Raw genomic sequence first — 25,420 nt, 5'->3', positions numbered from 1 at the left:
TAAAAGTGTCATTAGCTTGACTAAGTAGTTTTTGGGGGATTCTGGGTAGTATGTTAACAAACCATTTGTGCCAATTAGTAAAGGAGCCTAGGGATAAATAATCAGGTGTTACAGAAGCTGTGGTTCAATTCAAAGAAAACAAATTGCAATTTTTCATCACATTACTTTTTTTTTTTTTTTTTTTAAATAGAAGCAGGGGAATAAAGAAGTCAGCTATGATAGTTTGGGTATAACCCACCCCGCTCCACTTTGGAAATCACCCAGACTAGACTCAGCTGGCTCTGAAAATTGAATGAAGCTTATATTTACAGCTTAGGACAATATACAAGCAGATATTTACAGTATATACAGTTATATACAGAAATTTACAAGGTAAAAAGTAATACAGAAACACAACTCCCCTCCCAGAAACCTGAGTCCCCAGGAGGGGCTCTCAACCACCCTTCCACCTTCCTCCCACCCCTCTACCTTACCCAAGACTTTGCCTTATGCTCAAGGTATCTTGGAGGGTCAGCCAGGGGAGATTAGGAAGCAGACTACACACAGACAGCAGGTTAGGATAGAGAGAGGAGTTCAGCCCCAGAGACACAGAGAGAGACTGTATTATTTATATTTATGTTCTTGTTCTTATACACCTCAGCAAGCCTATAAGTGAAGTAGTCATCACCATTGTTTTCTTTTCACAGCCTTCAATCTAATTCTTCTCATGAAAACATTCTAGCTAGGCTCAAACTAGCACAACAATACAAAGAAAGACCTTTTGGCTTGCACAGGGGAATGGGGGTACTTGCTGGCTCACCAGCATGTGAATTCTTCTTTTTTTAAACTTTTATTTTTTGTGTGTGTGTGAAAGAGTCAACATGTGTAACTCCATATCCCCATCATGTAAGTAGTGTCCTTTGCAATTTTGTCATCTCTTATGTATTAAAACCCAACAATAATAACAAAGTATGCAGTATTATCTTTTACACACCTCTGGTATCATAAGTGCAAAACAAATGCTCTAGGAACTGATGTCATTCCTTATAACACAGAATTCTGAGGCAGTATCAAAGCAATGTTGCAACAGCAGAATCTTAAGTGGCATCACTTGCCTCAGTCTTGCAGACATTCAGTTATATGGACTGGTTAGTTCTCTGCCTTCAAATATAATAGAGGCAGAATGTAACTTTCAGTATTGCAGAATATTCATGTGAGGGAATGAAGTTTGGCATAAAAAAAATTATCCCTCTCCTTCTTGACCTTCTTTTCTTTTTCTTTTCTTTTTTTTTTCTTTTTTTTTTTCTCCAAGAAATGATTTAGTTTTCAGAAATAGAATGGTTTAATAAAACTGGTCTTCTTTCCTCTACTAAAAGTTTACCTGCGAGAGCCCCGAACATAATAAAATCAGATTATGAAGACAATCATATTTAGTTGTAATAAATCAAATCTTGCAGACATCAGTTAAGTCTCCTGTACTGCACTGGGATGATATTGCACATGCATACATCAATACCTGAGGTGTCAGAAATACATTTCATAAGTTCAGAAAAATTGCATACACACTTGCAGCACCACTATAAGCAGTGAATTTGTAATGTGAACATTATGATGTATAAAGTGGCTTTGTTCCTACATTTAATAAGCATCACATGTCAAGCCCACAAATATAATGGAATTTGCTGATGATTTCTTACCATTAAGTGTAGGTTATTGTTTTCAGGAAGAGAACTTTTCTACAGTTCATCAACAGTATCCAATTTCAAGAAGCCATCTTCTTTCTCTCCTCTGAATGCAGCAGGTTCTTTAGATTAATAAAATAAAATCCCAGCCACTGAGGTACTCAACTAAGATGAACTGAAGAAAGCACAAGACTATCCCAGTTCCAGGAGAAACGTTTCTTTTGAACTACCCCTGTAGAATATATGTCTTCATTATTCTAATTCTCATACATCCTGGGTTGAGTTAAAACAGAACTAACTCTATACAGTGTTTTCATTTTTTAGCTCTACCTCTTCTAAGTAACTGCACTTTCTGAAATTAACAGCGTGTTTTTAGTGGCTGCTTCTAGTAGTGGTAACACTTTAGGTATCCAGTTAGCACCAAGGACTGGTATGCATGTCAAGGTCACTGCAAGATCTACATGGAGGTTCAAAGTAAAAGGCTACACCTGCAGGTAGCAGCAGGCAGTTCAAATGATCCTAATCTGCCCAGCAAATTATTATATTCCATACACATCAATCACAATCAATGTAAATCTGAGAGTCTGTGAGGGTCAACCTATTCTTCACTTTCTCTTTCAATGGCTGGCATCTGAGGAGGACTCTGTCCATTCTACCTTCCATCTTGATCTATGAGTGCCTGAGTACAATTCCAGAATCCAGCTCCTAAATCCAGTTCCCGAATCCAGTTCCCATTTGCAATTAAGTGCAGTTTGGGACTTCCACCACAGCATCAGAGATCATGGGTGTGGTGGATTAGGAATCTTCCCTCCCACCTGAATTGGTATTTACCAGACTAGCTCATGTGGCTTGGAAGTAAGATGAAGCCATATTTACAGCAAAGCAAAATTTACAAGCATATATACACAATATATTAACAAGTATTTACAAATATATATAAACAAGAAATAATATAGATAGTCAAAATCCCTCCAGGACAAAAGAAAACTGCCCAGAAGGGGCTCAAAGCTACCCTCTCTACCCTCTCTCCCTCTACTTTCCCAAATAAAAATAACCAGCAAAGCTTACGTTGTTATTTGTTAGTGGAGAGATATTAGAGCAGATTGAAGGACAAGTAAAAAGGAAGCTGTGTCCCAGAACAGAGTGGGACAAATTGTTTACTTTTTTGGTTTTTTCATCCCTTTCAGCAAACCAATGAATGATACAGAGATATAGACTTCATCATTATTTTCTTTTTGCAACTGGTGATCTAATTTCTGTCATCAGAATACTCCAAATAGCTTCAAATCAGCACAATGAGATTGCTCTTGGCATAGGAGAGTAACTAGGATGTTCTGAGGATGAAGACAAGCAAGTTGAGAGTTTGTGGGTAAGAATAAAGGGGCAGAATACTGTTGAGGCATCACTGTGGCTGTCTACTACAGTCCACCTGATCAGCATCAGGAAGCTGTCAAGAACTTCTATAGATGCTGAAAACAGCATCACAATCATAGGTCCTGGTTTTCATGGAGGGGCTCAGTCACCCTGACACTTGCTGGGAAAGCTACTCAGGCAGGCACATACAGTCAGGGAAATTTCTGTGGACATTAGCTTCTTGACATAGGTGGTGGAGAAGCAAACAAGGACAGTATAACTAGACCTTGTATTGACAAGCAAAGAGGCACTAGATGAAGACGTGGACATTGGGGGCAGTCTTGGCTGTAGTGGTCATGAAATAGTGGAATTCAGAATCCTTTGCAGCAGACCCAGAGCAACAAACATAATCATAACCCTGGACTTCAGAAGGGTGGCCTCTTCAAGGAAATTGCTTAGATAAGTCCATGGGATAGGGCACTAGAAGATAGCAATGCCCAAGAGCATTGGTTAATACTCAAGCATCTTTTCCTCCAAGCTCAATAACAGAACATCTTGAAGAGTAAGAAATCAAGTAAGGGAGACAGAAGACCTGTGTGGTTGAGCAGGGAACTTCTGAGTAAGTGGAAGAGCAAAGTTTGTAGAATAAGGAAAAAGTACCTAATTACTTGAGAGGAATACAAGAGCATTGTCAGTGTATGTAGAGATGCAATGAGGAAAGCTAAGACTCCTTAGAAACATGTTGGTGACAGAGAATAGAGAGAACAAAGGATTCCTGAATGCCTTCTTTGCCTTGGCTCTTACTGCTATGACCAGCCCTCACAAGTTCCAGACCTTTGACGTCAAAAAAAGTAAGAAGACAGGGAGTTATAAAGAGTAGTCAGCATGGATTTGTCAGCATGGATTCACCACAGAGAAGTCAAGTGTGACCAATCTGATAGGCTTTTATGAAGATATAACTGGATGGACAGATGACAGGAGGGCAGCAAATGTGGTCTATCTTGACTTCATCAAGGGTTTCAACACCATCTCCCACAGCATACATCCAAAATTAAGAAGCGTGGATCAGATGTCTGGACAGCGAGATGGACTAAGGGCAGAGCTCATAGTGTTCTTATCAGTGAGGCAGAATTTAACTGGAAGCCTATGGCTAATGGTATTCTCCAAGAATCACTACTGGGTCCAATGCTGTCCAACATATTCATCAGCCGGATGAAAGGACAGAGTATATCCTCAACAAGTTTGCTATCAATATAAAGCCAGAAGGAGTGGTTGACACACTAGAAAGCTGTGATGCCATTCAGCAAGACCTGGACAGGCTGGACAATCGAGTGAGGAGAAACCTAATTGAACTCAAAGAAGGAAAGTGAAAAGTACTGCATTTGAGGAAGAGCAACTCTGGGTATCAGTACAGGTTGAGGCCTGACCTGCTGGAAAGCAGCTCTGAGGAAAAGGACCTAGGAGTTCTGGTGGATAACAGGCTGACCATGACAAAACAGTGTGGCTTCATGGCCAAGAAAGCATCTTAAGGTGCATTAAGAAGAGTGTGGCAAGCAGGTCATGGGAGGCTCTCTACCCCATCTACTCTACCCTTATGAGGCCTCATCTGGAATACTGCATTCATTTCTAGGTTCCCCAGTTTAAGAGGGAAAGGATCTACTGTAGGGTCACTAAGGTGATTAAGAGATTAGGAAGCAGCTACCTTATGAGGAAAGTCTCAGTGAGCTGGATTTGTTTAACCTGGAGAACAGGAGTCTGAGGGAGGATGTCATTAATGCTTCAAAATATCAAAAAGACGAGTGTCAGGAAGATAGAGTCAACCTCTACTCAGTGTGTCCAGTGACAGAAATTTTTAAAATGAGAACACTTAAACTTTATATTTGTGTTAATGGTGCTCCAGGGCTGGAATACCTGCAACGCTCCAGCATCCTGGTGACAACACAAGAGTTTTTAAAAGAGTCAGGATCACAGAAACAAGGAATGTTAGGGGCTGGAAGAGACTCCAAAAGATCATCCAGACCAAGATGGCTTTTGAATATCTCCAGAGATAGACACTCCACAACTTCCCTGGGTAACCTGTTTCAGTGTTCTATCACCCTCACAGTGAAAAAAAATCCTCCTCATGTTTAGATGAAACTTCCTATGCTTCAATTTGAATCCATTGTCCCTTGTCCTGTCACTGGGCATCATCAAAAAGAGCCTGACTCTATCATCCTTTACATATTTATAAACATTGATGAGGTCACCCCTCAGACTCCTCCTTTACAAGCCAAAGAGACCCAGCTCACTCAGTCTTTTATCATAAGGAAGATGTTCCACTCCCTTAATCATTTTCATCGCTCTGCAATGGACTCTTTCAAGCAGTTCGACGTCCTTCATCAAATGAGGGTCCAAGAACTCAGTACAGTATTCCAGATGTGGCCTCACAAGGGCAGAATAGAGGAACAGGAGAACCTCTCTTGGCCTACGAAAAACACCCTTTCTTATACACCCCAGAAAGGCAATGGCCTTGGCCATAAAAGCGCCTTTCTGGCTCATGGCTAATTTTCCACACACTAAGACTCTCGTGGAGGGCCGGTAGGCCCAAAACCAGACTTGTTTATCCCTTGCCCTGCCTGGACATGTTTTTCTGCCCAAACCAGAGGTTTGATAAAAGGGGCACAACAGACCCGGTGCCACGGAGTCTGGCCTGCCTAAGGTGTTTGTAAACAGGTTGTGTAAGCCCCAGCTTACACTCCGCACATTGATTGCCTGCCTGCGTACCTTAGTTGCTGAGCTCACTTAAGCCTGCCTATATATGTATATGTGGAGCCTATAGTCTCTGTCCCAGGTTGAGGCTATAGGGTTAAAAACTATTTTTCTGGGACTAGAAGATTGTTATTCAGTCCCATAATTCTGCTATCTCTTTATAGATTGACAACAAGGTCAGTCCTTTCCTCCTCCTCCTTCCCTGAGTGTGTGGCGGGAACCAATTTATCAGGAACATGTAAGCAGTAGACCTCTTGGATGGCAGAGGCATTGGGGGAGGGAGGATTGGAGCACTGGGAAAATGTAGATTTAGTTTTTTGGGGATGGGGGAAACTGCAAGGGGGTTTGCCATGGCAATTGCTTTGTAATGTCTATTGCTGTTTTCTTTCTCTCCAAATATAATTCTGTATTTTCTCTCCAATTTGATTTGAGTGTTTAATCTCTGTCGTCTCTCTTTAAAAAAAACACAACAGCTGTGAACATTTGCACTCCACTGTGTTATCAGGACCAGATCCTGTATTGCCTGCCTTTACCTATGGAGTGCAGACTCCTGAGCAGCTGTGCACACCTTGCATGCCCACTGCCTGTCATTGCCTGGTAAGCGCCATGGTCACTGAGTTAACCAGGAAGCAGTCTCTGAATTGTCTGCATGTGATCGGCCTGCTAGCCATGTGAGAATCATGCTGAGACAGCACAACATCCTTCTCCTGCACCTGAGGTCCTGCTTGAGAATCCCTGGACAGAGCATCCTGAAGAAGCTGGCAGCACTTGGGCAGAAACAGCATCCTTCACCAGAAGAATAAGGTCAGACACTGTCATTTCCCCAGAAACTAGGAAGATTCATCCTTTCCCCTCAAGCTGGGAGGATTCCAGCCTCGAAGTCCATGGGCAAAGACTTCCTTGAAGTTTGGACACTAGTAATAGGTTGTGACGTAGCCCCGGAGAGTGATTATTTATTAATAAGAGTTGTGAGTAAATGCTTTAATGCCTCTGTAATATCTATTGTCTCTGACATAGAGCAGAATCAATTTCCAGCCCGCTCTGCTGGGCGAATAGCATATAGGCCCCAAATGGTATTTGACATGGGGAAAAATCTTCTCTCTGTTTACAGTTTGAATGTTTGCTAGTAATTAATAAGTCACTGTACATATTTTATCCTAGAATGTTTTCATATCTGTGTAGAATCCATGTTAATATTAATATACAGTGCTTGGGGGTGGTGAGAGTCCAGAATATTGAATTTAATAAATATATATTTTTGTATAATATTATCTCACCCCAATTAATTTCTCCCCTCCACCACAATTGCCGTTGGCAGCAGAATACCCCTCTGCAACAAAGACCTCCAGGTCCTTTTTTCCTTCAGTGCTCTCCAGCAGGTCAGTTACCAACCTATATTGAAACATGGTGTTGTTTTTTCCCAAGTGCTAGACTTGAAGGGTGCTCAAACTACAGCCCATGGGCTGGATATGGCCCCCTAGGGTCCTCAGTCCGGCCCACTGGGATTTACAGAACACCCCAGCCACCTCACCCCACCCCACCGCCCCCCGTCCAGGAGTTGGGGGGAAAACCAAGCAGCCACTTCCTGCCACTTAATCTGTTCGTCAGCATCTGCAGCTCCTAAGCACTCAACGGGACTGGGCTGGAACCAAACTATAGTCTGGCCTCTGACAAACTATAGTCTAACCCCTGACAGTGTTTGAGGGACAGCAAACCGGCCCCTTGTTTAAAAAGTTTGAGGACCCCTGCGCTAGACTCTACACTTGCCCTTGTTGAATTTCATGCAGGGTCTCCCCCTCCCTGTATAAGTCTCACTGAATGGCAGTACAGCCTTCTGGTATGTCAGCTACTCCACCCCATTTGGTGTCATCATCAAACTTGCTGACAGTGCACTCTGTTCCTTCATCCAGGTCGTTGATGAATATGTTGAGTAGTACTGGTCCCAGTACTGACTTCTGAGAGACCCCCAACTAGACTCCTTCCCACTGATCGTAATGGTCTGACTTTTTCCTTCAACTAGCTCCTGTCCACCTCATTACCTGATAATTTGGACCACAATGCCTCAGTTTAGCTGAAAGTATACTGTGGGAGACAGTGTCAAATGCTTTACTGGAATCATGATAAACCACATGCACTGCTCTGTCACCATCTATCCACCTGGTTATGTCTCCATAAAAGACTGTCAATTTGGTCAGACATGGCTTCCCACTGGTAAAACTATGTTTACTGCTCCCAGTGACCCTCTTGTCCTTGACATGTCAATGAACAGCACCAAGAATAAGTTGTTCCATCATCTTTCTGAAGATGGAGGTGAGGCTGACCAGTCTGTAGTTGCCTGGGTCCTCCTTCTTACGCTTTCTGAAGATTGGAGTGATGTCTGCCTTCCTCCAGTCCTGAGACACCTCTTCTGTTTGCCGTGACATACCAAAGATGATGGAGAGTGGTCTGGCAATGACCTGTGCCAGCTCCCTCAGCACCCATGGGTGCATGCCATCAGGACCCATGGATTTATTGATGTCTGTGATGATTTGGGTGTTACTTGCCCCACCTCTACTTTAGAAATCACCCAGACTAGACTCAGCTGGCTCTGGAAATTGAATGAAGCTTTTATATTTACATCTTAGCACAATATACAAGCAGATATTTACACTATATACAGTTATATACAGAAATATACAAGGTAAAAGGTGATACAGAAACACAACACTCCTCCCAGAAACCTGAGTCCATAGGATAGGCTCCCAACCACCCTGCCACCTTCTCTCCACCCCTCTCTACCTTACCCCAGACATTGCCTTGTGCCCAAGGAAGAATGGAGGTCAGCTGGAGAGGGAAGCAGGTGGATTAATCAGGTTAGGTTAGAGACAAAAATGCAGCCCAGAGCCCATACAGAGAGCAGCTCCCTTATCTATGTTTGGATTCTTGCTCTTATACCTCTCAGCAAGCCTATAAGTGAAGGAGACATCACCATTGTTTCCCTTTTACAGCCTGTAATCTGTAATTCTCACCAAAACATTCTAGCTAGCTTCAAACTAGCACAATGTCCAGATTACTTAACTATTCCTTAACCCAGTCCTCATCAGCCCAGTCCTCATCAACCAAGGAAAACTCCTCCTTCATCATGTCTTATTCTGGCACCTCAGGACTCTGGGGCAACTGAGGACAGTCTCTATTAGCATAGATGGAGACAAAGAAGGCATTTAGTATCTCTGTCTTCTTTGTATCCTGTCACAGGGCACCCACCTCATTCAGCAGTGGGTCTACATTGCCTCTAGTGTTAGTTTTTCCTGCAACGTGTTTGAAGAAGACCTTTCCATTGTCCTTGGCCTCCCTCAAAGTTTGTCCAAGGAGACCTCAGCCTTCCTAGTTGCCTCCCTACATCTTCTGACAAGTCTTATACTCCTCCCAAGTGGTCAGCCCCTCCTTGCATGATCTGTAGACTCTCTTCTTCCACATGAGTTTGCTCAGCAGTTCCCCACTTCATCATGCAGCCAACTTCACTGGCTACCTTTCTCAATTTCCTACTTCTTGGAATTCTCTGATCTTGAGCTTGGAATAAGTGTTTCTTGAATATTAACCAAATGTCATGGCCCCCTTTGCCTTCTAGTACCCTGTCTCATGAGATATCCCCTAGCAATTGCTTGAAAAGGCCAAAGCTGGCCCTGCACAAGTCCAAAGTTGTGATCCTGCTTGGTATTCTGTTCCTATCATACAAGATCCTGAACTCCACCATCTCATGATGGCTACAGCCAAGGCTGCCCTCAACCTTCACTACTTCATCAAGACCCTGATTCTTAGTGAGTATCAGGTTCTGCAGCAGTACTCTCCTAGTTGACTCATCCTCCATTTGCATGCAGAAGTTGTCATCAATACACTAGAGGAAACTCTTGGACTGTGGCTGCCTGAGTAGGCCTTCCAGCAAATGTCTGGGTATTTGAAATCCCCCATGAGAACCATGGCCTGAGATTGAGAAGCTGCTCTCAGCTGCCTTTAGAAGGCCTCATCAACATGCTCTCCTCATCGGGTAGTCTGTAACAAACACCCACAACAGTATAACCCATGCTGACCTGCCCCTTAATTCATATACACAAACTCTCAATTCACTTCCCATCCACCCCTGGACAGATCTCAATGCATTCCAGTTGCTCCCTCATGCAAACAATGACTCTAACTTGGGTTAGAGGTCATTTGAGTAAGCTGAACATACATAAATCCATCAGTCCTGATGAGATGTACCCTAAGTGCTGAGGGAGCTGCCTGATGCTGTTGTTCTACCACTCTCCATCATCTTTGAAAGGCCATGAGGAATGGGAGAAGTGCTTCAGGACTGGAGGAAAGTCAATGTCCTGACAGTCTTCAAAAAGAGTAAGAAGGTGGACTCTGGAAATTGCAGACCAGGAAGTCTCACCTACATCCCTGGAAAGGTGCTGGAGCAGCCTGTTCTGGACATCGTTTCTAAGCATAGAGGTGAAAATATGGTTAGGAGGAGCAGCCACCAGTACTTTACCAAAGAGAAGTCAGGTTTGACTAATCCTATAGCTTTCTACAATGATGTGACTGAATGGTTAGATTCAGGGAGAGTGGTGGATGTTGTCTTCCTTGAATTCAGTAAGACTTTTAACACTGTCTCACATAACATCCTCACATGAAGAATCAGAAAGTGTGGCTTAGAGGAGTGGACAGTGCAGTGGATTGAAAAATGGCCAGACAACAGATCTCAGAGGGTCACAATCAATGGCATGGAGTCCAGTTGGAGATCTGTAGCTAGTGATGTCCCCCAGAGGTGAGTGCTGGGTCCAGTCTTGTTCAACATCTTCATCAACAACCTAGATGAAGAAATGGAATGTACTCGTAGCAGCTTTGCTGATGATAAAAAACTGGGAGGAGAAGCAGAAGCTGACACACTGGAAGGCTGTGTTGCTTTCAGCAGGACCTGAACAGACTGGACAGCTGGGAAGAGTTGAACCTCATGAAGTTCAACGTGGATAAGTACAGAGTCATGCACCTGGGAAGGAATAACACCATGTACCAGTACACATTAGGGGCTGAGCTGCTGGAGAATAGCTCCAGAGAAAAGGATCCTGGAATCTTGGTTAATAGTAAGTTATCTTTGGGATGGCAATGTGTGCTGGTAGCCCAGAAAGCCAATACTTGTGTACATTAAGAAGTGCATCCCCAGCAGGTTGAGGAAGGTTCTCTCCATCTACTCAACTGTAGTTAGACCACATCTGGAATACTGCACACAGATCTAGGCTTCCCAGGTCAGGAGGGACAGGGAACTACTAGAAAGAGCTTAATGGAGGACTACAAGTATGGTTAAGGGACTGGAATGTCTCTCTTATGAAGGAAGACTGAGAGACTTGGGGCTGGTTAATCTGGAGAAGAGAAGGCTGAGAGGGAACATTATCAATGATTACAAATATCTGAAGGATGACTGTCAGAAGGATGGAGTCAGTCTCTTTTCAGTGAAACCCAGTGACAAGAAGAGCAGCAAAAGACATAAAGTCAATCACAGGGAACCCCATCTCAACATGAGAAGAAGCATTTTTACTGCAAGGGTGACAGAGTAGTGGATCAGGCTACAGAGAGATATTATGGAGTCTCTTTCTCTAGAGATATTCAAAACTCATTGTTGCAAAGGGGAAATTAACTAATGCAAGATGATATTTTTCCCCAAATTAATATTGTTTATTAATTTTGATATTCAGAACTCTTGCCACTTTTGATAACTAATTTTAATAATATTTAGGTTCTTACACAGTCATGGAAACATTCTATGGATAATATCTAGATCTGGTAATAACCAACAAAATACATAAACATTAATTGAACTGGAAGAGAAGACTCCCACAGTCAAATGCTGCTTGTGGTCAATGTACCTCTTGCTCACTAGATGGACTCAAGGAGCTATTTCTGCTTATGGCAGAGGGCAATGGAGAATTACGAATAGGCTTTGAATTATTTACTCACAAATTATTATTATTATTACTCAATTCTCAGGGTGAGCCACAGTCCAGACAGTGTCCAAATGCTTTCAGGGGACTCTTGTCAGCTGTTGAGACTTGACTCTTCCCAGAATTCTGGGAAAAGGAGGCAGACAATCTCTGACCTTGTCTCCTGGCTCATCTGGATAATCTGTGTATGTCCAGGACTTCTAATCAGGATTTAGAAGAGGCAGGATGTTGTGCAATGTCCAGTTTCACCACGATGTCATGCTGACCACACAGGCTGGCAACTCATGACAGTGGAGTTTACCGGCAAACAATAAGGCAGTAGTCAATTCCAGCAGGCAATGGCAGAGCACAGCTGAGCACAGTAGAGAGCACAGAAGAACAAAGGCAGAGCATACTGTTTACCTGCATATCTCCTTTTATCAATGTGAGCTGACATTAATTGACCTTTGGACACAGAACAGCAAACCAGAAGGGCAGTTAGCCAAACCTTACCATATTAGGCAAAGTCATAAGCTTGCTTTTACCCAAATTTGGGAAAAACACAGGCCTTCAACAAGCTAAGCGCATGTACCTTGCCCACCAGAGGACCCTGGACAGTCCAGACTGAAGAATCATAGAATCAACCAGGTTGGAAGAGACCTCCAAGATCATCCAGTCTAACCTAGCACCCAGTCAACAAGACCATGGCACTAAGTGCCTTGTCCAGGCTTTTCTTGAACATTTCCAGGGATGGCAACTCCACCTTCCTGGGCATCCCATTCCAATGGGATTTAGTGGCTGCAGGTTCTTTTGTGTCCTTTTCCCATACTTGCCTCTCTCATAGAGCAGAAAAACATGCCTGGGCAGGCCAGGATATGTATTAGGCCTATCAGGCCTATCACGACACTCACATGGATGCATTCCTGTGTGACCTGCCTTAAGTTATCCTACTTTGCACTGAGAATGATCTCTGGAAATCCCTTCCAACCACTAGCATTCAGTGATCCTGTGATTCTGTGGATTACACTGCAGACTCATTGTTTGAGATCAGGCCCTTTTGGGTGCTAACTGATCATGGAATCAACTGGTATAGAATCATAGAATCATAGAATGGTTTATGTTGGAAGGCACCTCAAAGTTCATCTAGTTCCACCCCCACACCATAGGCAGGGACACCTCCTACAAGAACAAGTTGATTAAGGCCTCATCCAACCTAGTCTTGAACACCTCCAGGGAGGGAGCATCCACAATCTTCCTGGGCAACCTGTTCCAGTGTTTCATCACCCTCACTAGAAAGAACTTCTAACTAACATCTAGTTTAAATCTCCTCTCTTCCAGTTTAAACCCATTACTCCTCATCCTCTCATTACAAGACCTTGTAAATAGTCCCTCCTCAGACCTCCTGTAGGTCCCCTTCCGATACTAGAAGGCTATTACAAGGTCTCCTCAAAGTCTTCCCTTCTCCAGGCTGCAGAGCCCCAGCTCTTAGAGCCTGTCCTCATAGGAGAGGTGCTTCATCCATCTGATCATCATTGTGGCCCTTCTTTGGAGCCACTCCAACAGTTTGATGTCCTATAGAGGCTGAACAGTTGTTTACAGAAAGAAGTGATTGAAGAGCATGAAACTGATGTCTAAAGAGGACCACACCCATTAAAAAATGTTTGATACCTCAAACCCAAAATTAATTCCTTCTGTACTTTAGTGTCTACAAAATTAATATTTTAAAGGACAATGATGAACTCACAAGAAACAAGCATTCTTTGAAATAATATTTTTAATTATGGGTAATATGATACCATTAGTACATCTGCAGAAAGTGTGATTGTGTGTTTTCCATGTACTTCAGTACTGCCTATTACAAACATTTCACTAGGGAGAAGGTAAATTGCAATATCTGAATATCAGGCTGAGAGACATCTTGAATACCTCACTGTGGAAACAACTTACCTTGAACTGTTAGGGAAAAAGTCTTTAACATACACATCTTACAAAAAAATCCTGTAGATTCTAATCATACCAGGTGACATGAGCAATTAACATTTACTAAGACAAAAGGAGACTGTGGGTGGTTGGGCTCAATAATTTTACTTGGTTTATAATGGGAATAAAGACAGCAGAGTGTGCTGTTTTCATTCTTTGAAAATACTGTTTTACATTCACTTAATAAGACCACTCATAGTGCTGTAAACTTTATTCAATGTTGTGACTTATTCTCAAGGAAGTTTACTCTGTGGTGTTTGTGTATTTCCCGGCAGAGCTCATAAGATCAGATTTAATCAGTGGAGGTTCATATTGCCAATGACTTCTCATTTTGTTTCCTTTCTCCATATGAAATTGCCTGAGGATATTTACAGCTCTGTTCTCTAACAATATCCTTTTTAATTTTTTTTCCCAGAGTAACATTACAGCGATCCATTATTTAAAAGAAACGGTAAACTTTATTCCTAGGAAGAAACCATCTCTACATCCCACTTGCTCTGATTTCAGCCATGCACAAGTTCCACAGACATTTGTTTTAGGTCACATTTTTCTACTCAGATGTTTTTCAAACTACCAGTCCTTCTCTAGTGACCCTTTAGTTGCTCCAACACAATTTTTGAATAGTCTGGTATAGATGAAGTGCTTTCAGACAAAACTGAGTAGCATCTGGTGTTTGCTTTATCATTTCCCTAGTTAGATGCTCCATTCCAGTTTGAACAGTACCAGCACAAGTGAGACAGCGACGAGAGAAGGGAAGGCTACCTAAATTGTGCTTGACACTGACAGGAGTGCCCAGGAAACCCCTCACCAAAACCAACCAAATATGAAAGACCACATCACTGTGGTATCTAAGGTCCTTGTTTACGTGGTGAGTCTGGATAAAGTACAAGGAGAGATAAAACATCTGAAAACACTCCAGCTTCTGCTTTGAAGAATGCAGAAGATCACAATCCTAGCACTTTGAAATGTCAGAAAAGTAGAAACAATGAACATAAAACAATGCCCTAAGTACCTCTTCAGATCTGATTCCTTTGATTTGTAAGTAGTGTTAAACTTATACAGCACTCTTGTGAAGCATCACATTGATAGAATTGCATATGTTTTAGACAAAGTTGGAGGGAGTGGTGGAGGTGGCAATGAAAGGTGAGAATTTGAAAGACAAGCATTCCATTGGGAGATATTTTAAAATAAATCCTATTAGTTGCTAAAAGCATAGCATATTTGTTTTGACCTTAATAGCAGAAGTATTTTTTATATTAAAAAAATAAATCATTTGTGAGGTCTTATTTAAATTTAATTGATTGATTTTCAACATATTTTTCAACTTCAGTAGTATAGGATATGTTTAAAGCTTCACAATTTTTATGGAACATCTAAAGAAGTTTTGATCTGTATTTTCAGATATATTATTTGCTGAAACTCTGACCCAATTAGTTCATTATCTTAAATGAGCACCAAAACTGTAATTAGTATTACCATATAGATTTTATAAATGAAAAATCAATATATGGGGACAGTAGTGACAAGATGATCCCAGTGTCCATCAGTATTGTGCAGCTAACTTGGAACAGAACAACTTGCCTTTTCTCAATGAAAACTCTTTCAAATGCAATTTTCATCAGTTTCAGCTGCAGATCTGAGTGTTCAGTATTTCTATTAATCATAATCCAGGAATCTTTGATTGTTGTCAGAGAAAGAGCAACATATGCATTTGTATCAGTTGGACTTGGTGAGCCTCAGAGGTCTTTTCCAACCTGAATGATTTTGTGACTCTGTAAACTCTTGAAGAACCTATGATTTAAATGTGTTGATCAAGACTAATCACTCACAAGCTTAGTAGGAGTAATACAGAACAACATGCTCCCTGAAGGACAGGCCACCTCCTTCTGAAGAGCATCCTTCCTTTTCTTAACCAAACATTGCTTCATTCAACTTTCAGGTTAAGTCACCTCTCACTCAAACACCTTTTCTATCCTCAGAAGCTCTAATAAGTGAGGCAGGTGTCTTCTCAGAGGAAATGTGTATCACAATTGTGTGACTAACTTTTTCTCTATAATTTCTTAAATTCTGAACACTTGGTTTTATGCCTTAAGTAGATGTGATGGTAGGGTGAAATGGACCCAACATAAGCTCTCCCTAACCCTTTCTGGGTAAATTGGGAAATATGGGAAAAAGATAAAGGCCTGCTGGGGGCACTTTTAGTCTTGCCCTACCTGTGTATGGCCTGCTGCATCTGCCTTATTTGGTCAAGTTTGACGGGATGCCATCCTCACTGGTTAATCACTCTGCTTATCTTTGTGGCAAATTGGCCAAATTGATTCTCAAGCAAATTATAAATATAAGCCAAAGTTGTAAGACATGTTGGGTTTTTCACTTGCTTTACCCAGGGAAGCCTGCCTACTTACCTTCCAAGACGGGCTCTGCCACAGTTTACTTGGACAAGCCACAAAGCTGAGCCTGACCACAGCATGTAAGCCTTGCTTCATTTGCTTCATCTGGACAAGCCACAAGAGCCAAGAAAGCAGCCATGCCTTAATTTACCCCAGAAAGCTGAGTGTCCGCCATACTGTGAAAGGAACCTGCCTAAACTTGTTGCAGACACATGAATGTTTGGTAATACTGCCTAGGCTAAAGAATGCCTGAAATCAGCCCTGTTTGAGAACTGTAAAGGAAAACTGGCCACAGTCACTGCTGTGTCACGATCAACACAACTGCAAACTGCAACCTAGAAGTACATGCAATGGTCCTATGAGCCAAGAGCATCCTGTGAAAGGAGTCTGCATTTGCCACTCCATGAAACAGATTCAAGCAACTCTTGCCAAAGCCCAAGACTCTGTATCCTAGAGAAGCTACATGCAGGAAAGCTGCTTCTTCTTCCCATGCTGGTGGCGCTAAAGCTCCAAGAAGACAATCTGTAGTATCTTCAGAGATGTCCCCTGAGAAGCAGCACATAGATCTCACGTGGCTTCATGCTATATTTGTTCCTTTGGTTAGCTAGTAAACACGATATATCTGCAATTATAATAATTGCAGCAAGAGAAGTTTCAAACTCTACTGCATAAGTACCAAATATGCATTGCCTATTTCTTTGTGACAGGTCCCTGTTTGTCTGCCACCTCAGTTTGGCAGCCATGGAACCTGTCAAATCTTCTAGTGGACAAGCTCATACTACCATGGAAATTTTCCAATATAAATAGTTGTTTTCAAGTTTTATTAAAGTGTTCTAAACTGTTTAATATTGCCTGTGTACTGTGCCTATCCATTGTAAAAATATCTTCATGACTGAACAAATGACACTTTAATAGTTTTGGACATGGTTTCATATTAATAAATAATAATAATTTTATTAATATAATTTTTGTCTTATAAAAATAACAATTTGCAACAGTATAATATACTGAGTATAACAAACTATAAAAAAACTTTGGTTCCAAAAATGTATCTTCCAACATGGTCATTATAAGCACAGAAGTCCTGTGATCTGAAAGTATTATTTAGGTTCCAAAGTCATTCTTTAGAAGTTCACATATTGACCCTGTTAGTATGGTCCCTTTCCAATAGAAGAATATTGCATTTTTTATTTTTTCAGTATCTCCACAGACATAGAATTCCAAATATTGCGGAGTCTTGGGTTTAGTGGGATCTTCTTTTCTGTTATGGATTTTGCACATGTTATTAGAAGCAAGGTCATTCCAGTTCACTGTGCTTTCGGACAATATATAATTAAAAATAAATAAGAATATATTCCCATGCAACTATTTTAGAAGCAAGAGGCTATGTAATATTTTCCTACCCTTTAATAATTTGATTTTAGAATGTATTTTTATAGCATTAATTTTGAAAGCAACCTCCTGAATTAAGAAAACACCAACAAAAGTGTTTCCCAAGAATGTGTAATATGAAACTACCCTGATATCTCACATAAAACATTTAGTTATTCAGTGTGGATTTCTAAATGTAATCAGATGAAGCTAAGGCACTCTATGATTCTGTGAAGCTGATGATAGAGGGTTGTTTGGCTACTGAAATTGAGAAGATGAAGCTGAGAAGACAAAGCCTGACCTTGTGGTTAAATAATACAGGCACACAATGAGGGCACAAAGTGAACTAACAAAAAAGATAAGGTTAATACTTTCCTATTTGACCATCCAACAGGTGTCCTGGAAGAAGGATGTTGTAAATCTGTTAGGAAGCAAAAAAAAAAAAAAAAAAAGATTGGATGAAAGTCCTCTGAATATTTAGATGTTTAATCTTGCATTGAAACTGGTGTACCATGATTTTTTATTTTTCATCACAAAGAATTCTCTGCTTGCAGCACTGGAAAAAGCTTTTTGTCATCTTACAAGAAGACTCCTGGATATTGCTTTTACAGAGTGACTGGATTTAGTAAAGAAGTTTGGGAAATATTGAGATCAGCTGCCATGAGAAAGCTAAGAGCAACGCTTGCCTGCCTCAACTGCCTTTCCACATCAGCCCATATTTGAAGCTTTATAGTAGGTGCTGATGGGATGGTATTTCTTTTGCATGCTTCTGAGATTGAAGTAGCTTGGTCACATCACATTCATGTTATACACGAGACTCTGCCCTCGAAGATGGGATTACAGAAACATGCTATTTTACCCAATCTCTCCTATATAGAGTATTCACATTTGAAATTTATCCAAATAGTCAAGTGTGCTTTAAAAAGTGCTCAAAAGCTCTACTGATTTCTCTGGCACTGTGTATTTATATATGTTGGCAGTTGCTTGGTCTAATGCCTCAGTGGGGAACCCAAAATATTAAAATTGCATGTTTGTGAAACCTTCTCTCCATGAGAAGGTTATTTATCACTCTGAGTAGCAGTCCATCATTCGTTCCTATTGTCTGCCATGTAAATCTAGTCAGAAGAACAACAAAATTATCCAGAATTTCCAATTGTGCCTCTATTAGTGAACAACCTTTTCCAAACTACGTACATCATGATGTCAAGAATGTAAGAAAATTCCTTCTAGTCATTATGATGTAAAACAAAACAACAAAAAGAGAATTGGATATATTACAAAAAGATAGGAAAAGCATAGAGATATTTTACATAAGCACAATCTAAGAAGTCTTCAGAATGAATTGCTAAAAAATGTTAGAACAGCTAATTGTGCAAAAGACTTCCTAAGCACACTAAAATACCAGTAGGAATTGGAAATTAAAGCAACAAGGTGGTCTGAAGTTGCAAAATGTCACAAAATGGATCAGAATAAACCCCGCATGAGCTGAAAAGCTGTTCAGCATGTCTATGTAGACATAATTTCTGTGATTAGCATGTAGAGGGGTGTTCTTCGAGGGATGATTTTACACCAGGATATACTGGAGTTAGACATATCACGACTAACTTTGAAATTATTTTGAGAAGCAGCCTAGCATTTCTACCTCTGTCACTAGCTCAGCCAGCAACTGGAATGTTCTCTTGACCTAACCTGCTCTAGTTCTTTACCTCCATAATATCAAAACCAATCCAATTTGGCTGTTTAGTTTAAAAATGTATTTTGTACATTCCTTTCAACAAGAGAGCCATGGCTACAGATTCCATCTGGAGAGTAGAGGTAAAAAAAACTCAAACAAAAACAAAACAAGCAACAACAACAAAAAACACCCCAACATAATAAGAACTCATGACAACATAACAGCATTCCTTATTGTTTGACATCTAGTATGCTTCTAAGTCTACAGAGATGGGTTAATAGGACACTGACAGCTGTGTCATAATGCCTTCGTCATTCTTCTCCTTGTTCATTTTACAAAAGATACATGAGAGTACTTCCCCCACCCCTCCTCTTTTTTTCCCATACAGAATGTGCTTATCAGCACAGAATGTTGTATTCACCACAACAAGTTAGCTACTTCATTCTTCTGAAAGAGCAGAGATGCTCTGTAAAGTGGGCATCAACATCTAAACACAAAATATCTTCAAAATTCTCTCTGCTCGAAACAGTTAATATTTTCATTAAATGGCTAAACATTTCTTCCTCTTTACATTAAAATGAGATGCAGAAAGAAAGAAAAACTTAAGTTGGACAAAAAGGCAGAAAAGTAGTAAAATGGTTCATTGGGTTGTTGTATTAAAAATGGAATCAAAATCTGTGGACTATTTTTCTGAAAGAAGCCTAATACCAAATGAAATGTCATTTCTATATATATGATTGCTATAAAAATTGAGGACTAACTAAATTCAAGAAGAAACTTGCCTGTTGAGCAGTGTTTTGTCTCAAAACTCTTGATCTCAAGCTAACCACAAAATAATTGAGATATGGTTATGCAGCTGGCAGATGTGACCAAGATATTTTCACCAATATCAAGTACTGGTGGACTGGGAAATACTGAGTAAGAAACAGCAGAAGCTTCAGGAATTAATGAACATACCTTTCTGAAATAAAATAACACATGACAACATCCTGTGTCAGAGAACTGAAGAGTGGTTTCCTGTTTCTACTCTGAATCTTTGGTACTCAGGATAATCAAATCATTCTGTAATTTCTTTAACAGGAACAAGAAAGATTTCCGCCTATTATCCAGGCAAGAGCCAAATGGAGGTGGAGTATCACATAGGCAGACAAAGAGACAAGTAAAGATGTAATTCCCCTGTCTATCAATAGACATTAGATACATTGTAAATGAAAGTAACTTTGGATAGGCAAGATCAATGGGCCAACATTAATGGGATGACCTTTAACAAGGCCAAATGCCAGGTCCTACACTTGGGTCACAACGACCCCAAGCAACACTACAGACCTGGGGCAGTGTGGCTGGAGGGTCATCTGGTAGAGAGGGATCTGGGGGTTGTAATAGACATGTAGCTGAATACGAGCCAGCAGTGTGTGCAGGTGACCAAGAAGGCCAATGGCATCTTGGTGTGGATTAAAAATGCTGTGGCCAGCGGGAATAGGGAGGTGATTTTCCCCTTGTACTTGACTTTGGTGAGGCCACATCTTGAGTATTGTGCTCCATTTTGGGCACCTCATTACAAGAGGGATGTGGAGGTGCTGAAGCAGGTCTAGAGGAGGGCAATGAAGCTGGTGAGGAGTCTAGAGAATAAATCTTATGAGGAGTGACTGAGGGAGCTGGGGCTGTTTAGCTTAAGTGAAAGGAAGCTGAAGGAGACCTCCTTGCTGTCTACAAATACCTGAGGGGAAGTTGTGGACAAGGTGGTGCTGATCTCTTCTCACAGGTAACTGGAGACAGAGCAAGGGGGAGTGGCCTCAAGCTGGGGATGAGTGGGTTTAGACTGGACATGAGGAAAAAGTTTTTCATGGGGAGAGTGGTCTGGCACTGGAATGAGCTTCCCAGGGAGGTGGTTGAGTCACCCATCCTGGATGTGTTTAAGGGTCATTTGGGTGTGGTGCTTAAGGGTATGATTTAAGATGAATCTTGTAGACTAGGGTTATAGATTGGACTTGGTGATCCTGAGGGTCTTTTCCAACAAGAATATTTTCATGATTTCATGATTCTGTAATTCTGATTCTTTTCAGCAACCTGAAGAACCCACTGTAAGAGGAGGTGCCTCCGTCACACAATGTACCAGGAAATGTATCTGGTAATATGAGGCCACCGCTGTGGCAAGAGCAGAGGAAATAATGAAAACTATCTACAGACTGAGTTACCTAAAATCAATCACACACTGACATACTTAATATTTATTTCTTTTTTCAATGGGGACAAAAGGGCAGCTAGTAAATATAAACACACACACAATTTATCTTTATTTAAAAAAATAAATTGATTCATTAGTATTCCATTTATATTATTTAATGATTATTAGAATAAAGAGTAGGCTACTAAGTTGTCAATCATTATTTTTATTTTGTTTTCTCATTGATAGAAAAAAAATCAAAATTTTGATTCAAAACTGCCTCTCACAGTTCCACTCTGGAATCACCACAGATAAGTTGTGGTCTCATCACTTTAAAATTCTCCCTGTCTTGACAGACAAATTCCATTGCATGATGTAATTTTCCTATAAAACAAACAAAATAATTAAATATCCTTTAGATATAAATGAATTTTAGAGAAAAAAGTTTATAGTATAACATAAAAAGCCCAGAAAAGCAAATTTTAGTTTAACAGAACTCCTACCTTTCAAGTAGTATAAGTTACCACATGCACAGAGATGGAATACAATAAAGCTATATGAACCTGTGCCATTAAGTCAACTGTAATAAAAATATTGCAAGAAAAGACCTCTGGCCTGTGGATTTACGTGTTAGATTGCATGTGCAAGTGTGAATTAAAACGCTGAACTGAAAAGTGGTTATTGGTCTGAGCAGGGAGAATTCAGGACAAATGCTCAAGCATGTTTGAATGGTCACAATGTGCTAGGAAGTTGAAAATTAAGGCTTAATACTTTAAGCATCCATATAGCAAATGCTCTTGAAACTAACATGGTAACTTGGAGCCTGCTCACGGGAATCACAGCCACCGATGAAGTATGTCAGCACTCAGACCTCAAGATTTAAATCAGCTTTCTTGGGAATGGCTCAGACCTTTTAACTAGAAAACTTGCTTGTGGCAAAGATTTGGGAAGCTGATTCTTGCTTCCGAGCTGTTACCTAGTAACTAATTGTATGAGTGCTTCCAGTCTATACAACAGCAGAGTCGCACAGGTTAGCTTAAATGGCTCTGCCAGTCAGTGAGAAAGTCAGGGCAAATCAATGCTGTCAGAGCATTACTGAAGCATTCAGTAGGTGCTCAGAAAAACAAATACAGAAAGCACTGAACTCCAGGAAATTTCAGGCAGAAATATTTGATTCTTACTATCAGGAGCAAATTTCTGTTGGCAAGATCAGTGTTGTTTAGCTCAAGGCAGTCACTAATTACTACCTGTAGCAAGCTCTCGTTATCCATCAGCTGTAGGGATGTATGAACACTTTATACCTTCTAATCAGAAGTTGTTTTCATCGGTAGTGATTCTTTATTTACGAAGATAAGCTTCCATTGCTGACCAGCCACTTCACAGTATGGCTGCCTTTGCTATGAAGCAACAAATTATTACTGAGGTGGCAAATGCACATGTATTTGCAGCAATGAATTTGCCATATAGCAGTATTTAATTATGGTTAGGCAGTACAACTGTCACATCCATATTCACCCCAAACTTTGTCTTCATCTGCTTTATCCTTGTTCCAGCATCCTCTACTTTTCTGTCACTCAGTTGGGCAGCCTTATCCCTCCTTTCCAGGATTCTTATGTGAATGTTTGTGTAGCACCAAAGAGGCCAGGAACCCAGGCAATCTGCTGTAAATACTTATCTCAGTGGAATCAGCTGGATGTCTGAAGGCAGCAAGCCTCTGCTGGGGGCCCATGCAGGCTGCTTTGTGCTGAGGCAGGTGACAACGTCAGACACCGTGTGGGTGCAGTGCTTTGAACACAGCCTGTGTGTCATGACCCCAAGTATTCAAACAGCATTCTGGAAAACCTATATAGGCACAACAGCTACCAAAACCAGTGCTGTGGTGGTTATCACAGAATCACAGAACATACCTGGTTGAAAGAGAGCTCAAAGATCCTCCTGTCCAACCTTCAATCCAGTACTGAAGGGTCAATGTTAAATCATATCCTTAAGTGTCAAGTCCACGTGCAGATGGAACATCCCCAATCACAGTGACTCCACCACTGCACTGGGCAGACTGTTTCAATGTTTGATAAACATTTCAGCGAGAAAGTATTACATAACACCCATCCTAAACCTTTCCCGGTACAGTATGTAATTATTTCCTCTATTCATGTCACTTGTCATCAAAGAGAAGAAGCTGGCCCCCTCCTTTCTTCAATTTCCCTTCAGGTGGTTGTAGAGAGCAATAAAGTCTCCCCTCAGCCTCTTCTTCTCCAGGCTGAACAATCCCAGCTCCTTCAGATACTCCTTCTAGCTCAGGTGCTCCAGGCCCTTCATGAGCCTCATTGCCCTTCTCTGGATGTGCTCCAGCACCTCAATATCCTACTATAGTGGGTGGGCCAGAATGGAACACAGTACTCACAAGTGCTAAGTATAGGTAAGATCATGGAGAAGATCCTTCTGGAGGCACTACTGAGACAGGACAATAATGAAGAGGTGATTTGCTACAATCAGCATGGCTTCACCAAGGGCAAATCCTGTCTGACAAATCTGGTGGCCTTCTATGAACAGGTCCCAACACTGATACGTGAGGAGTGAGCAACTGATGTCATTTACCTGGACCTGAGCAAGGCCTTTGGCACTGTCCCAGACCACATCCTGATCTCCAAGCTAGTGAAATGGGTTTAATGGGTGGACCACTAGATGGATAAAGAACTGGTTGATGGCCGCACCCAAAGAGTAGCTGTCAAAGGGTCCAATTCCAAGTGGAGGCTGGTGACAAGCAGAGTCCCTCAGGGATCAGTCCTGGGACCAGTCTTGTTCAACATCTTTGTTGGTGACATGGACAGTGGCATTGAATGCACCCTCAGCAAGATTGCTGATAAAACCAAGCTGTGTGGCGCAGCAGACACACTGGATGGAAAGGATGCCATCCCTTGACAGGCTGGAGAGGTGGGCACAAGCCAACCTCATGATGTTCAACAAGACCAAATGTAAGATCCTGCATCTGGATCAAGACAATCCCAAGAACAAATACAGGCTGGGCAGCGTCTGGCTGGTGAACAGCCCTGAGGAGAGGGATTTGGGGTTGCTGGTGAACCAGAAGGTCAACGTGAGCCATCAGTGTGCACTTGCAGCCAGGAGGGCCAACCAGATCCTGGGCTACATCAGGAGAAGTGTGGCCAGCAGGTCAAGGGAGTTGATTCTCCCCCTCTACTGTGCTCTGGTGAGATCCCACCTGGAGTACTGCACCCAGTTCTGGAGCTCCCATTGCATGAAGGATGTGAATGTGCTGAAGTGTGTCCAGAGAAGGGCCACTGGGATGATCAGAGGGCTGGAGCAGCTCTGCTACGAGAACAGACTGAAAGAGTTCGAGCTGTTCAGTCTGGAGAAGAGTAGGCTTCCAGCTGATCTTACTGCGGCCTTTCAGTATCTGAAGGGAACCTGCAAAAAAGCTGGTGAGGGACTTTTTAGGATATCACATAGTGACAGGACGAGGGGGAATGGAGCGAAGCTGGAGGTGGATATGTTCAGACTGGATGTGAGGAGGTTGTTCATCATGAGAGTGGTGAGAGTGTGGACTGGGTTGCCCAGGGAGGTGGTTGAGGCCCCATCCCTGGAGGTGTTTAAGGCCAGGCTGGATGAGGCTGTGGGCAGCCTGATCTAGGGTAGGGTGTCCCTGCTCATGGCAAGGGCACTGGAACTAGATAATCCTTGTTATCCCTTCTATGATTCTATGTTCACCAAACTGTTCCTGCTGGCCCCTGTATTTCTAATATGTGCTACGATGCCATTGCCTTTCTTGGACACCTGGGCACACTGCTGACTCCTATTCAGCCAACCAACACCCCCATGTCCCTCTCCAGGTTGCAGCTTTCCAACCACACATCCCTAAGTCTGTAGTTTACCATCGAGTTATTACCCAGGTGCAGGACCTGGCACTTGGCCTTGTTGAACATCATACAATTAGCCCTGGTCTATCTGTCTAACCTGTCCAAATCCCTACTCTCTAGCAGATCAACACAGCAATCCAGCTTGGTGTCATCTTCAAACTTATTGAGTGTTCACCAAATCCTCTCATCCATTTCACTTTTAAAGATATTAAGGAAGACAAGCGTCAGTTCTGGACCCTGGGAGACACCACTAGTGCCTGAATAGCAGCCAGA

The sequence above is a fragment of the Pogoniulus pusillus genome, chromosome Z (genome assembly GCF_015220805.1).
Source record: "Pogoniulus pusillus isolate bPogPus1 chromosome Z, bPogPus1.pri, whole genome shotgun sequence".
NCBI lineage: Eukaryota > Metazoa > Chordata > Aves > Piciformes > Lybiidae > Pogoniulus > Pogoniulus pusillus.
This window is presented reverse-complemented; position numbering follows the sequence as displayed.